The 16,812-nt window shown below is 40.2% G+C and overlaps 1 pseudogene; it reads right to left on the reverse strand.

The window, feature by feature from the left end:
* Positions 1 to 12,218, reverse strand: part of LOC115670978 (ankyrin repeat-containing protein BDA1-like) — a 57,099-nt pseudogene extending 44,881 nt beyond the window's left edge.
* Between the last annotated feature and the right edge of the window lie 4,594 nt (positions 12,219 to 16,812).

Here is a 16,812-nt window from a genome sequence, read left to right on the forward strand (position 1 = left end):
GCTTGGTTGTATGAACAAACCTTAGTTTGTCCATCTGCAGCAGCCAAATGCAAAATTGTGTTGCCATCTTCGTCCCTCAAGTTGATGAACTGCTCATCACCCAAGATATCTATCAAAAACTCCAAAGCTTCAAGTCTGTTGTGCTTCACACATAAATGCAGGATTGTCTGGCCATGTTCAATGACACTATGGGCTGCATCAGGTCTCGCTCGAACCAAGAGTTCCAACACATCCACATTCCCTTTCAGGGCCGCGACATGAAGACGGTTTCTTTTGTATTTATCATGGATGAAACATATTTCAGGGCCGACTCTTAACAAGCTTGCCACTATGTTAAGGTACCCTTTTGCTGCCGCGAGATGAAGAGGCGTCGAACTCTGAGAATCTTGCTCTCTTGCCAGCTTGGGCTTCCGAGCTAGGACCTCTTCCACCAATTCCAAGTGTCCGAGCATGGCTGCAATGTGCAGAGGAATCTCGGTGTGATTCCCTGTCATGATTCTGTCGAGAAGCAGCTTATCTTTTGCGAGCAACTCAAGCAAAGGAGGCACATTTCCTTTCACGGCGGCTTGGTAGAGCTTGGACTCCTTGTTTGGCTCTCTAACAAGAGAGTTCCGGATACGCACCACTCCATTTGGGGACTTGAATATATATACTCACAACCAAGTCAACCTTCGCGGTAGGCTCGACGAAGGCCGAAAATTGACCTGTAGATAGTTCCTATCTGCAAGTATGTGGCTCCGTTCACACGCGTGTCCTAGTATGTCACTCACGTAAGGTGATGACTCTTTTACTGGGGGTACGTTGGGATACACCTGGCGGCCATTTTCTGTAGAGTCTCGTCTCCATTTGGTCCCTATATGGGTTAAGTGCCCACATGTAACATGTGTTAAAGAATCGAGTGGATGCTCTATTGAAATTAACACTCAATAGAACACTCTTCTCTGTTCTCTCTCTACGTCGCTTTATACACTACACACTCGCACATGGAGCACCTTCTCCATTTATAGGATGCAAAATGGGTGCATCCCAGGGTGCATCCCACCTTTCTACACTTGTCCAACATAAAATATCTCCGAAACTAATCATCACATTGCAACTAGCTTTGGCTTATCGGAAGAGGCGGCAAGAAAGGGAAAAAGCTAGCGAGGGGGAAAGCTATGGAAGAAGGTAGAGCGAGAGAGAAATCTGGAAAATGGAAGAGAGAGAGAGAGAGAGAGGCTGTGCTTATCAACATGTCCCCTTGAAGCCTTGAACATCCTTCGATCGTGGCTTCTCTCGTAATGCTTCATTGCAACGATGTTCTTCCCTCAAACCACGACCAGACATTATACACACGATCTTAGACATGATTGGCTAAGATCAAAGACCATAATCCTCTGTCGTAATTTCGCCGAACAATCAGGGATATATCAATACCAGTCCTTTCCGATTCTTAAGAATATGGACATATATGCAATCGTGAACTTGAATTCCATAGACCAAATGCAAACAGTGGCACCACCAAATGGTCCCCAGGTGCATCCTCCAATTCCCTAAACACGGCGCATTCCAACTTCAAAAGCTCATGTTACAGTCTTATTTGAGCTTGCACATTACCTAATCTTCAAGAAGATGATTCAACTTTATGGATTGTGTTAGGAAGATGCTTGAAACGAGCAACAGTGTAGTAAGTGCATTTACGATTAGTCTTTCCGCCAAAAAAGTCACAAATGATTTTGAGCTAGAAAATAACTTAAGCACAATGAGCAAGCAGCAGTCTTGCTACACATTTGATTGCCCATTTTTGTTCAAACACCAATTTGCCTTTATGCAAAGATTAATTTACTTTGAAGGTATGATCGGCAAAATCAAATTGATCTTAAATTGGAGAAGGGAAAGCCAAGACAGTCCGAATCAATTTGACCTGTTAAGTTTCTTCGCAGAGAGAAAGAGAAAGAAAGAGCAAGAAAACCAAGTCATGCGACAAAATTAAGTATGTTACATACTGAGATCACTTGCTCCGCTGCATTCGGAAAACATGGTAACGAATTCTCAAGAAAGTTTCGATTCTTCGTCGCATGACTGATGTAAAAATATTGTTGGTAGTAATCTTTTTATTTGGACATTCAATCTTTAACTTTTTTTTTTGTGAAAAATCTTAATTTGTTCGAAAGTCCATGCCCTAAATTGCCCTCATGAACACAAAACATCTGCTTCGGTGATTCTACGTTCTAGGATCCTCTACTTTGGTCTTAAGCTTGTCTCTAACTTAGTAAGGGCGATTCTAGGGTCCCATATTAAAAAAGGGGGACCTCCGTAAATTGACTGGCCCAGTTATTTGTAGTTTACTTTGGTCGTGGACAATTTGCGAATACAAAAGGTAATTTATGAACTGTAAGATAATTTTTGCATTTACAAATATGTACGAACAAAAAGGTAATTTAACGACGCTGAAACTAATTTACGAACACAACATATAACTTACAAACATCATTTGGCATTTATGATACAATGTGGAATGTTACTATGATTAAGCTTTGTTAAAAAATTTCTAAGAATGAGTATAATTAAGATCATCAAGGGTTAGCACTCGCTCAATTTACTATTACAAGGGAAATTACTACTTAAAGGTACATTATATCTTATAGGGTAAATTACTATTTTGAAATACTTCTGTCACTACCTCACCTCCCGCCGGTAGCACCACCTAGGGGTTCGGCTAATGGATTATTAATTCTAAGCCTAACTCAAGCCCTACCAATTTGTGACTCATGGTTTAAGTTGTTAACAAGCAAATGATTTTTATTTCGGAGTCACCACTAATCTATTTACGGTGGGTTAATTAGAAACTCAAATAAAGTGTATGGAGATATACTTTATTCCTACGAACCATATATTATGAATACGGGGACTTGATTAAGCTAGATTTACTATAACGCCCTTTCGGTACCTTTTCTTTTCATGAAAATGTTTGAGCAGGCAATCTGGATTGATTTTAATTCTTCCTAACATGTGAGGTGTTCATACGGGTGCGCAAATCACCAAATTAACACCCAATAATCAAAGCATTAAATAAATTGCAAGATAGGGAGAATTACTTACCTCGAAGCAACGTAAGCATCTACATTGTTAGCTAGAAAATCACATGAATAATCCTAATATGATTTCTAATTAACAAGCAATTCCACTCAATGTATTTTTTTTATTTTCTCTTAATTAAATGAGAACTAACTTATATGCAAAGACGTGTAAAGTATGACATGCGATTAAATAATCCTAACATGCACACTATATGACATGCAATTAAATGACATAATTCTAATGACAGGCAAATGATGTATTTTTGTATTTTTTTATTAAAATTCGGAATAATAAAATTGCCTAAATTAACATGCAATCTATTTTAGAAAAGACAATTTAATTTACTCTAAAAGGACTTCTTTTTGGTATTTTTTTTATGAAAATTCGGAATTCAAATTACCCTAAATAAACTATCAAGATTGGGATAATATCTAAACTAAACTAGGAAGTAAATTACTTTACATCCTAATTTAAATTGAAAAATTATCCTATCTTTCTAGCAATCTAGGTGCTATACCCTAAACATGCAGTATTATCTTCTATGAAAACAATTCAAACTTTAACTAATCTTTTTGGATTTTTTTTTAAAGGAAACAAAATCAAACGAAGGATAACCGCCACCATCAAATCAATCCACGCAATTCACAAGATTTGTTTTATCATCTTTGAATTAGACTAACGATATAAATCAGCGATCATATTCATGTAGTCATGGATATTAATGGAAGACTACACGTTAAAATTTGGAAAAAAAACAAAATCTATCATTGTGTCCAAATAGTTATGGATAGAATGAAAGATCTTTCGTGCCACAGAGTAGGTAGAGATCGGATTGTCGTCCAGACATATTGTTAAGTTAGGAATTCCTAACTTAGAATAATTTTTGAAATCTTGCGAATAACATGTAACATTCCGAAATTCCACCAATTGGAATTTATTAAATAAATGAGTTTTATGATATGTGCTCGCAGTAAATTCTCGCCCGGAACTGATCATTCCTGGGAATGCTAACCATTAGGGAAAGGCTAATAGGGGAATTAAATTCGCGCGACTAAAGGAAATTCGATCGTGAATGGATTTCGATCATTAAATCGCGGAAGTGATATTTTGAGCCATTGTTGGTCGATCCAATGATAGTTAGGGGTCAGTTCGCCACTGTCCTAGTAGTAGATTGCGGGTGATTCCGTTGGACCACGAAACGACTTGACGAATGATTCTGAAATTATACCGAACGATCGTACCCCTCGGATCAAGTGATGGATCTTCGCGATTTTAATGACAACCGAGGTCGTCACGCACCGAACGGACTTGCACGTGACTCGATTTAGTATCAGTCATGAGTCGATTTCGCGAATTTCCGCAGCAAGCCGCCCGTTAGCTTGAGAAACGCTCGAGTTGCGTTTAATAGAATTTAATTATGGAATTTTGCCCAAATTGGACACCGGAAAATTAGGAAGTCACGCCGGAATATTAGGACAACGTTGCACTTGACAAGTATGAATTTTTGGTGCGCTCAATTCCTTCGGAAAAATTCGATTTGGACAAGAAGCGGAGAAAGTGACCAAAATACCCCTAGGATTTATTAAATGACAAGCTTTAAGGGTAAAGGACATTTTGGTAATTTTTTCCTAAAATTTTGATTGGACAATTTTACCCTTGGATATTTTGGAAATTACAAGTATGCCCTTGGATATTTTTGTGCAAGAATCGATCTCGGCTGTCGGATCAAGATAAGATCAAATCGGGACCGTCGGACTAAAATTGTGAGTAAAGGGTATTATGGTCATTTCCACCATTGGTCCAAGCTTACTATTTAGGTCAAGAACACTCATTTCTCTCTCCCCATTCTCCTTTCTTCTTCACGTTCAGCCCCCCCTTTTGCCGAGACCACCTTCCCCCTTTGCCGTGAGCTTCCACCGGCCATTCTTCCTCCACCGCCGGCACCGCCGCTCGTCGCCGCAAGCCGGACCGCCCTCAAGCCGCCGCCTAGCCACTGTATCAGCCCCAAGCCACCACCACCAGCCACCATTTCTCTCTCCCTCCCTCTCTTTCTCACCGTGGAGGCAAGACCCACGGCCAAGCAAGCCCCACGCCGCCGCCGCTCAAGCCGGACGCCGTCGTGAGCCGTACGCCGTCGCCGTAGAGTCCCGCCGCTTCCCGTTCTAGCCGATTAAGTCTAGAACTTAGTAAGTCACACTCTAATCCCGATTTAGGATATTGGGTATCGACGGATAATTTGATTTGGGGTGAAATTGACAATATGCGGGTGCGAAATATTGGGGTTTATGATTGGAATGTTGTGGCGGGCCTTGAGGATTATTTTTGAAATTTTTGGAGGACAATTTGAGGTGAATTACAAGCTGCGAATTACTGTTCACAAGCTGCGAATTACTGTTTACGGGGCTGTGATGACTTATTCGGGACGCAAGTTGGATTTTTAGAACCGTTATTTAATGGCGAGAAAGTGTCGTGAAGGATCGGAATTGATCCGACACCATTTGGGTGGAGAAAGTTGGCAATTTACGTGTTTTAGGCGTGTTTGAATTATTCTGGATGGGGTTGATTTAATTGGGTGCATATTTGTGTGTTTATATAGTGGACATATGTCCGTTTGGTGCACGCGTGGGCCAGATTGAATTAATTGTTGATATTGGCCATGTGAATTGTTGAGTGAACTCTATCTACGTGTGACTCGACGCGTACACGGATCACGTGTGTTGGGCCAGTTGTGTGTGGTAAATGCATATTGAGTATGTGCATGAGTAAGATAAAGTTGTGGTGTGACTAGTGATTGTGGGAAAGTATGTGAAGGTGTGATAGTGCGAGAATGGGATCGGGCCGGGTATCGTGAACTCGGGCAGCGATCACGTAGGTCTGATGCATTTGGCACAGGCTGAGGCTTGAAAAAGCAAGTATGAGAATCGGTCCGAGGCACAATCAGCTCGGGTGAGACCGGGATTGGACCGAGGCATCTTAAGCTCGGGTTTCAATCATGTAGGCCTGTCGCGTTTGGCTCGAGCTGAGTTGGGATTGGGCCTGGGGCGTGTGATGCTCGGGTCGCGATTGGGGCCTGAGGCGTGAACGGGTACGCGGGCCGGATGTGGTGAATGATCGCAGTGTTCCTGAGGCGTGTACTTCAACGCAGGTCACTGGCGAGGAATATGAAAGAGAAATGAGGATGGAAGGAATAGTGGGATGAGAATGGTACATGCGCGTGTTTGCATATGATGTAATTGTGATTGAGTGCAGGTGTGCGCATGGTTGAGCCTGACCATATTAATTAATGTGCCTGCTTTGTGATTACTTGATGTACGTGAATGTGTGTGATTGCGTAATTGTCTGGAGGTACGTGATAGCCTAGGTTGGGTTTAGGGGTGTACTTGCTAAGATATAATCTCATGGTTGTGTAAACCAACAATTTTCACAACCCCGACATGAGTGATGAACCCTCCACCACCGCCACCAGTACGTTTTGGAGTACCAGTGCATACGGAGTATGAGGTAGCTGAGTTTCCGATGGGTGACGGGATGACCTGGATAAGACACACGACGGCCGTGTTTGTAGAAGTGGGAAAGCTTGCCTTGGATGAGAACCATTTTTTAGGTTGAACATTAGGTCATCGGCTCCTTTTTGATTTTGGTAGTTTCAGTAAAGTGTGCACTGGTAGTCAGAGGTTTGTTTTATTGTATATATGGTGGAACAAGTTGAACAAGAAATGGAAATGTATATTCTTCCAATTCTCCCCAGTTTAAGTTTGTCCGGGTGTTTTATGGTTTCCGTTTGCGCGATTAAATCTCTGATGTTTAGTTGAGGTCGGCGATAACCTGGGACGTCGCAACTGTTCGACCGGAGGCGGGATGTCGCGGGCTCGATGGGAGTTCGGGGCGTGACATAACATATGTTTATCCAAAAATAGCAACCAATCCACAAAATATGACTAAATCACTCAAATTAGGAATCTAAATATTTGAAACGATATCGGATAAAGTTTCTCACTTAATTTATGGATAACTTCCAAATTCGAGCTTGACTCCGGATTAGGATTGCGGATCGCGGGATGGCCGACCGTGGCGGACCGGCGGCGATGGCTGTTCTCAATGATGGGACTACTCACAATGTGGGGTGCTCGACCGTGGATCACAAGCAGCTCGTCGGCGTCGCGGCTTAGGATGCTCCCGGTGGATGACTTACGGCCGACGGAGGCGTGATGGTTCACGAACGGTAGCGCGATATTCTATTGTCTATTCTTCTCCCCAATGTCGATAGTTGCCACACGTCCAAACTCTTCACGATCTCCTTGCCAACTGTTCTTATGCTTGCATGAAATAAAATCACAAAGCCCACGATGTTCTTATCAAATCTGGACAACACTCAAAAGAAGACAAATCCACCAGTTAAAATTATTTAACCGAGATTCTGGCGACTCTTTTTGACCGTGGACTTCAGGCTTGCAAGCGGTGGCCACGAAAAAACATGACATGATATCGACATTGGTCGGGAGATATTGGCCTTGCTGGACCTTGGCAAAACTGTTAAACTAGATGGAACTCGCAGGAGTCTTCGATGATTCTGAATTATGGCAACGGTGGTTCAAGTGACCCTCTGATGTGCTTGTTCGCGATACAGCAGAAGCAGCAGATCGTGGATCGTTGGTGATGCAGGAGCTGCTCGCGTGATTGATGCAAGAGGAAACCATGGTCTGTCGGGGCAGCAGCGAGTCGAGCAGCAGTCGAGTGCGAGGAAGGCAGCAGCTCCGTCAGCATCTCGGTTGAGTGGGAGGCTCGTCGGGGCTTGGTCACACGGCAGTAAGCCTCAATTGGGAGGAACAGCGTGTGTCGTGGGGGTCAGCACAGCAAAGCAGCGTCGGCGTCGAGGCTAGGCGAGGCAAAGCTAAGAGGAGCTCGGCTGCGGGCACTCCTCTTCTCTCTTCTCTCTTTTGTTCTCACCTCTCACGACTTTTTCTGTTTCTTTGAATGGCCGTCTATGTAAGTTGTGTTGTGGCCCTTTTTTTCTAATTGTGAAGAGTTAAGGTCTAGTTATAGTGCAAATTAGGTTTTTCATTCCCTAATCTTGATTATGGTTTATTTTCAATAAAAGGCTTAATCTTCATGGACACTTTCTTAATCACAAAGCCTTTTTTTTTAATTCTGACAAGCTAAACCCAACTCAATTGAAGCTTAATTATTTTAATTTTGGGCTTTATTTAGCTATATAGTTCGTAACAAGAATGTTTTGATGGTAAATTACGGTCTTAAAAGATGTTAAGTTATTTATTTTGTAACATGAGAATGCTTACACCTAGTAATTTCCTTATAACATTACCTCAAACCATGGCGTGTGATATTTTACTTGGTAATTGATCTAAAGCCATGGTAAATGGCTGAACTCCTCATAATCTGATTGCACTTATTGTTCATAAAATTGTATTAAGATAGTGACATTCATATACACCACTCAAACTGGCTTGTACAATAGAAATAGGATCGAACTAGACCGAAAAAAATATTGGTAGTTCATTTTTTTTAGTATTTTTCATGATTAACAATAACTTCATTTTACCTATCTGCGCATGGCTGAGTTGGTGGGCCATTTCCTTCCCTCCTCAGAGGTTTTGGGTTCGAATCCCCGCTCGGTTCCGTAATTTAAGTGGGGGGCCCTAGCGATGGGTTGCTGGGCTAGTCTCCCCCGAGGTATAGGCGTCCCGATTACCTATGTGGGCTCGTCCCCGGGAAATGGTGGCGGATCCTTGGTTACCAAAAAAAAAAGAAACAATAACTTCCTTTTATACTCCGTAACTCGATAGGTCATGACTTGTAGTTCCTGTCCCTTATAATTTTACCTCAAACATGTATAATTTACCTGAAATCTTCACGATCTTAATTGCACGTCTAGTTAATACTTTCCTTTTTTGTGTGATAATTGAGCTATACAATTCGAAACAAAGAAACTCCTATCACTTAGCAATTAACTAAGGGGATAGTAAGGTACTTGAAATTGTCATAAGAGACATAACTTATAATCAATAATTGACCACAATAATTGTAAATCATTCGTAAGTCCGTGTAAATGGTAGTTAGTACTCTACCTTTATAGATAGTAAATTACCTGAAGTTATCGTAAGCTCGATGGTCTTGATGATCGTAAATTTTTTCTAGATGTACTAAGAAACCTAAAGTTATTGTAAGTTTCTCTTTCCCTATCCTTAGTAAATTTACGTAAATGATGCTTGTATTCTTTTCAAATTCATAAAATGCAGCTTATCCATAAGTAATAATCCTTTTGATTGTCGTGATTTTCCTTAATTAATCGTAAAACTTACAATTCCACCTGAACAAACTTCCTTAGTTGACAATAAATTACCGCTTTAACATGTTCAGGTTACACTTATTAAAATTGATCCCATGGCTGAGATTTCTGGACTTTAAATCCAACAAGTCATATTCTTTTTTTTTTAACCGCCACAAATCAAATCAAACAAAACAACCATCCATTATACATCTAAACTCCATCTTTTACATAGATTAAAGACGCTTAAAACATTTATTGTTTTCACTAGCACATACACACGCACGCATACTCGAATGTATCGTAGCTAAGTTGTCTAATCGGCACACTGAACAACACATACTGTATAGCATCTCCTCTTGCATGGCCTTAGGGATCAGGGCACTTCTTCTGGGACAAACACATTTGCAGCGATATACAGCCATTAAGCTATAAGATCCTCCGGATTCCGTCTTGTCGAGGCTTTGCGGACAAATTTCATGACTCTGCGTACCAACTTCACAATTAAGCGAACAACGTGGCACAAGAACAAAAGAGCCATCAATCCAACCCATGCCAGCAGCACCGCCAAGTAAATTACTCTTCCCCTTTCGTTACTCGCTGGTGTCAAGACATATATGGAGATGACATAACTTGCCGCTGTGAAGGTTATCGCAACCCACATAATCAGCATTGCAATCCACGTGGTGATCCGATGCTGCTTTAGAGGAAGACCACTTATGAGAATCATAATAATGCTAAGCGATGCAACAAAGCTTATCGTGTTGCATGTTACGAAAAACGTGTACTCATATGAGTACCTCTCTGCCATGATGGACTCGCCCACAGCATGTTGTGTGTCAGTTTCATTGCTCAGGGAATCATCTTGCCAAAGGCCGCCTGGCGGGGTAGTACTAGCTTGGAATGCCATGGTAGCAAGCAATGTCGCTACCACCATTAGCGTCTTATGCATACTATTTTGCCACTTTCTCTTTCTTTCCCTTTCATCCTCTTCCCCTACACGTGGATGGAAGGTGGTGACCGTTTTATTCGGGTGGATTGGTCGTGCGGATGGATCGTGATTCTCTAAAGTTTGAGGAACATAATCCTCAATCTCTAAGGCTCTTCCCGTGCTTTCGCCTTGTGCTAATAGGCCGAGTGCTGTGAAACCTCTGGAGTTCGCAATGTTCAGGTTTACTCCTTTATCGATCAGATAGAATATAGTCTACAAAGGAGTAACAACAGAATGTAGCAATTGGGGTTAGGTTTGAACTGGATTAATTAGCCCATGTTATATACATTTCAGGATTAACTTTGGTACCTATGTTTTTTTCAGTCCTGTAGTGTTTGTGACTATTATTTGACGCCTTCGCAAGGGACACCCATCCCTTGTTGAATCTCTTTTGCTATCTCTAGTTTTATGTTCCTTCTAATCTAGATAAAATTAGCATGAAAATAGCGCAAAGTGTAAAGTTGTACTTAATTATCTAGACCAGTTACTTCTTTTTCAAATATCATAACCTTAGGTGATTTATAAATGGATACCTTTTAGCTTCTGAAAATTTCTAGGACACTAAAATATTCTTGAATGGGAAAATAACACAAAATTTCTCTTAACTTTGGGTCAATGTGCAATGTCATTCTTGAACTTCTACTTCGTTCAATATGGTCTTTGAAGTATTCCTAAATGTTCAATTTAGTCTTGAAAGTTTTAATTTGTTCAATCTAGTCTTTCAATTTCCCTAAAAAAGTCAAAAGTCTTCATAATTACACTATCGCTTGGATTTAAGAAATTTTTTTGTTTCAATCCATATCCTAAATCAACAAAAAATATGACTATCTTTTTATTATGTTTTCACCTTTTTGACATTTATAAAAATTACGTTAGTTTCATTTAAGCATATTTTAATTTATGATCTCTATAGTAGCAAAAGTAGAATTTCATTTAATGTTGTATCAAGTCGATATTCCCGCTATTTTAATTTCCTAATTTACAGATTTAACTAAATTTATTGAGAAAACAGGAAACACAAAAGGTTAATTTATAGATTTAACTAAATTTATTGTTCAAGGACTACGTCAAATAAATTAAAAGTCCAAAAGATGACATTGCATATGGGGCCAAAGTTTAAGCACCATTTTTGTCATTTTTCCATCCTAGAACCGCCTCTTTTGTTGATAAGCTCACTGAATTTGACTAATAAAGAGGCTTGGCTGTATGAACATACCTTAGTTTGTCTATCTGCAGCAGCCAAATGCAAAATCGAGTCGCCATAGTCGTCCCTCGTGTTGATGAACTGCTCATCGCCCAAGATATCCATCAAAAGCTTCAAAGTTTCTAGTCGGTTGTGCTTCACGCACAAATGCAAGATCGTCTGGCCATGTTCAACGACACTACAGGCTGCATCAGGTCTCGCTCGAACCAAGAGTTCCAACACATCCACATGCCCTTTCATGGCAGCGACATGAAGAGGGTTTCTTTCGTATTTGTCGCGAATGAAACATATTTCAGGACTGACTCTTAACAAGCTTGCCACTACGTTAAGGTACCCTTTTGCTGCCGCGAGATGAAGAGGCGTGGATCTCTGAGAATCCTGCTCTCTTGCCAGCTCGGGCTTCCGAGCTAGGACCTCTTCCACAAATTCCAAGTGGCCGAGCATGGCTGCGATGTGCAGAGGAGTCTCGGTGTGATTCCCAGTCATGATTCGGTCGAGAAGCAGCTTATCTTTTACGAGCAACTTGAGCAAAGAATGCACGTTTCCTTTCACAGCGGCTTCGTAGAGCTCGGACTCCATGGTTGGCTCTCTAGAATGGGAGTTTCGGAATACTCACTCCTCCATTTGGGGACTTGAATATATAGTGTCACCAAGTCAACCTTCCCGTCGGGCTTGACGAAGACCTAAATATGATTGGTAGATGTCTCTTATCTGCAAGTGTGTGGCACCTTTGATCATGTAAAGCAGCCACGCTCTAGTCATGCAAAATTTATTGGCAAATCATTTCATTCGCACGAACATCTAATTACAGCGAGAGGACATGAAGTGACAGAAATGATTCTTACACTAACGCAGGCTTAATCGGAATGAGCCATAAACCATATGCACTTTCAGAGAAATTATTCCTCCATATGGTTGTGTTAGGAAAATGGTCACAAATAAGTATAGTATCATTAGTACATTAAGAGTCGGTCTTCTCATCGTAATCCCAAGTGATTTCGAGCTTGCAAATGATTTAAGCTACCCTCCCACAAAGTGCTTTTCTTTGTGGTCGGCTCCTTCTAAAACACGAACAATAGCTTTGTCACATCAGCTGCTAATGTGATACTAGGACATGTGTCAATTCGTAAATGAATCTAAGCAGATAAATGCTTACTACATTAGCGACTGACGAGGTATTATGAAATACCGAATATTTCTCAAACCATAAAAATAGTTCCCCAGCCATCACAGGAATGGTTTTCTCGTTTTGATAAAATGCCTCGGATGTTTTGGAAAACAGACGCTTGGCAGATATCGTCGGCAGCTCTATAGAGGGATAATTACCAAAAAAGTCATAAATCTATTGTATGTATGCCAATTCAATTATAAATTTTTCCGTATTGCCAATTTAGTCATAAACTTTTTAATAATTTGACAATGTACTCCATCCGGCCAAAATTTGACATGGATGCTAGCCCTGACCGTCCTACGTAACATGGCTAGCGCTGACTTGAACAATTTTTTATTTTCTTTTTCTTTTTTTTATTTTCCTTTTTTTCTTCTTTTTCCTTTCACAGTGGCCAGCGAGGGCTGTGAAGCCCTCACCATCGTAGCCGTCGCCTCCCATCGCTCACGTCCGATGAGGGCTTTGCGGCCCTTGCCCAAGTGAGGCTCGCTGTTGCGGAAGCAAACGATCGAACAATAAAATAGACAATACAAGAAAATAAATCGAACACCAGATTTACGTGGTTCGGTTATAGTGACCTACATCCACGGGGAGAGAAGCAACGAATTCCACTATAGATCAAGCGATATAACGAAGATTACAATCACACTCGAGTCACTTAAACACTCTCAGTATTTGCCAGCCCTCAATTACACCCAATAACTCAAATAATGTTTAGCCCACAATTCCTCATGAAATAATCTCTTAATCTCACGAAGGAATTAACAAATCTTACCCAAAGAATTAATTTGCTTCAACAGTAAAAAGCCCTCAGAATACAATTCACAAGCAGAAACTCCTTTTTGATACTCTTCACAAAGAACATTCACTTCTTATATATAGGCAAGAATTGGAACCAAAAAAGAAAACCTCTTTTTAAGAAACCTTGTCCAACTAAGAAACATTTTCCAATTAGGAAATCATTCAATTAGGAAACCTATTTGAATTAATAAACTTTCCTATTCAGGCTCAAACTCGAGACATATCTTAACAATATCTACCTTGACTCGATGTTTGAACCAAGTCACAATCGTTTCGCTAAACATCTAAACTTCACTAAAAATTCAAACTTCACTATTACTCTCCTACAGCCCCAATGGGCTCAATCGCCACAGACATCTTCCAAGTCCAAACCTCGCTTGAACTTCGCCATAATTGTGAACCTCATCAGAACACCTACTCCACATGCACCTTTAACTATTCCACAAGAATTTTCCGACACAACCTTATCAATCGCAGATAAAGCAAAACCATTGTTGTATCTATACCTGTCAAGAGATCGAATATGCATATTGTCAATATCAGTAGTTATAGTAATTGCTGGTTCAATAGGCTCTACCTCGCTACAAGCACTATATGTATTGATTACTTCACTAGTACCCACTACCTCAGGAGTTTTTAATTGCAACTCTACCTCAAGCTGAACACCGTTCGGATCCGTATAAATATTGCCAATAATACTCAAAACTAGAAGTATTGGAGACTTGTCAAATATAACCTCTCTACTAATAACATGTGAATTTAACTTCGGGTACCACAATCGACAACCTCGCTCACCTTGCGCATAACCTAGGAACATGCACTTTCTTGCCCTTCCATCAAGCTTATCATCACTCACTTGAACATAACATAGGCAGTCAAATATTGTAAGAATAAAATAATTAGCAATGTTACTTAACCACATTTCTTCGAGAGTCTGACATCCAATCGCAGTCGATGAGTATCTATTCTTCATATAGCTCGTCGTACTGAGTGCATCTGCCAAGAATCTCCTAGCCATACCAGCACTAGACAGCAATTTATGAGCCATCTCTAGTAATATTTTGCTCATCAACTCTGCAACCTATGTGGTTCATTGGCACTAGCGCGGTGTCTCACTATGCCTTCCTTCATACATAATTCATTTAACAGCTTCGAGCAAAACTCCATGCTACTATCAGTCCGCACATGCTTAATCGTCTTACCAGTCTCCTTTTCGATCAAAGCTCTCAACTATCTGATATTGACAACAACATCAAAATAGTGCCTAAGCACAAACACCCAGGTCTTCTTCAAGCAGTCATCAACAATTGCTAACATAAATCTAGCACTTTTCCTCGAAGGAAACCGCGACAACCTGCGAACATTTAAGTAAATTAACTCTGCAATTTCTATGGTTTCTTTGACAGTCCTACTGAACTGCACTTTTCGTCATTGAATTAAATTACAGCAAGTACATACATTCAATTCGTTAACAACATAACCACGTATCAAATTTCTCGCGCTTAGAACTTTCAGGCTTCTCTCGCTAATGTGCCCCAAATGCATATGCCATAATTCAGACTCTTGAACTGATACCACCATTCGACCCAAAAAAAAAAATAGATACCTCCAACGTCTCCGCAGCGTATTCTGTCACTGTTTCACCTTGAAGCTCATACATGCCATTATGCTTGATTCCTTTCATTATCACCAAGGCACCTTGAATAATTTTCAGAATTTCACATTTTGAAGGATATCGACACCTAGCTGAATCTAAGGTACTTAAGGAAATCAGATTTTTCTTTAACTCTAGAACATGCCTCACTCCAATCAATATCCTCACGATACCATCATGCATTCTTATTCTAACATCACCAACACCTATAACATCGCACTCAGAATTGATCCCTAATTGCACTTTACTACTATCCATATATTGATAAGTAGTAAACTAGTTTTTATTTGGTGTAGCATGAAATGAACAATCATAATTCATAATCCATCCGCCAAACGACGAATCATCAGTGACATACAAGACATGATTAGCACTATCTGAATTACTGCCAGCTATAGCTGCAACATTATCCGCAAACTCAATTCTAATTCCTTTACCCTTCTAATTCTTCAGCTTAAGTAATCCTTTCTAAGATGCCCCCTCTTGCCACAGTTCCAACAGACATTACCACCAATCCTAGACTGACTACATCTATTCAGGTTTATACTATTTCTGCTAACACGTGTACTAGTTCTTCCTTTATTTTCACCTAAAAGCAGCCGATACAGGTTCTCCAAATTTTCTTCTACGGATGTCCTCACTCAGAATTAAATCCCAAACCCCATCAAACGTCAAACTTGTTAATCCAAAGGAATTTCTAATAGTAGTAACAGTAGTATTCCAACTATCAGGTAATGAGGATAATAGAATCAAAGCATGTACCTCATCTTCAAAGTCAATCTCAATCGAACTTAATTGACTAACAATCACATTGAATTCGTTGATATGATCAACAACTGACGCACATTCGCTCATCTTTAAGTTAAACATACGTCGCATCAAAAAGACTTTACTAATCACAGAGAGCTTCTCGTATATGTTCGACAGGGCTTTCATCAAACCCGCAATGGTCTTCTCTTTCACCATGTTAAACGCGACGTTACGAGCCAACGTCAACTGAATAACACCCAAAGCTCGTTTATCCAGCAATTCCCAGTCAACTTGCTTCATCGTCTCTGGCTTCTCCCAAAATAGGGGCAAGTGCAATTTCATCTTATATAGATAATCCTTAATTTGCATCTTCCAGAAATCAAAATCCTTCCAATCAAATCTTTCGATTTTCACTTTTCCTTCTTTTATCGCCATTGATTCGCTTCAACTCAATCAAGCTTGGCTCTAACACCAATTGTTGTAGAAGCAAATGATCAAACAACAAAATAGACAGTACAAGGAAATAAATCTAATATCATATTTACGTGATTCGGTCGTAGTGACTTACATCCACGGGGAAAACAACAACGAATTCCTATATAGATTAAGCGATACAACGGAGATTACAATCACATTCGAGTCACTCAAACGCTCTCAGTATTTTCCAATCTCCAATTACACCAAATAATTCAAACAGTGTTTCGCCCATAATTTCTCACGAAATAATCTCTCAATCTCACGAACAAATTAACAAATCTAACTACAAGATTTAATTTGCTTCAACACTAAAAAGCTCTCCGAGTGTAATTCACAAGCAGAAGCTCCTATTTAATACTCTTCCTAAAGAACATCATTTTCTTATATATAGGCAAGAATTGAAACCAAAATAGGAAACCTC

Source organism: Syzygium oleosum, unplaced genomic scaffold (genome assembly GCF_021117445.2).
Source record: "Syzygium oleosum isolate NSW1041296 unplaced genomic scaffold, Sole_v2.1 Sole_v2.21, whole genome shotgun sequence".
NCBI classification, from domain to species: Eukaryota; Viridiplantae; Streptophyta; class Magnoliopsida; order Myrtales; family Myrtaceae; genus Syzygium; species Syzygium oleosum.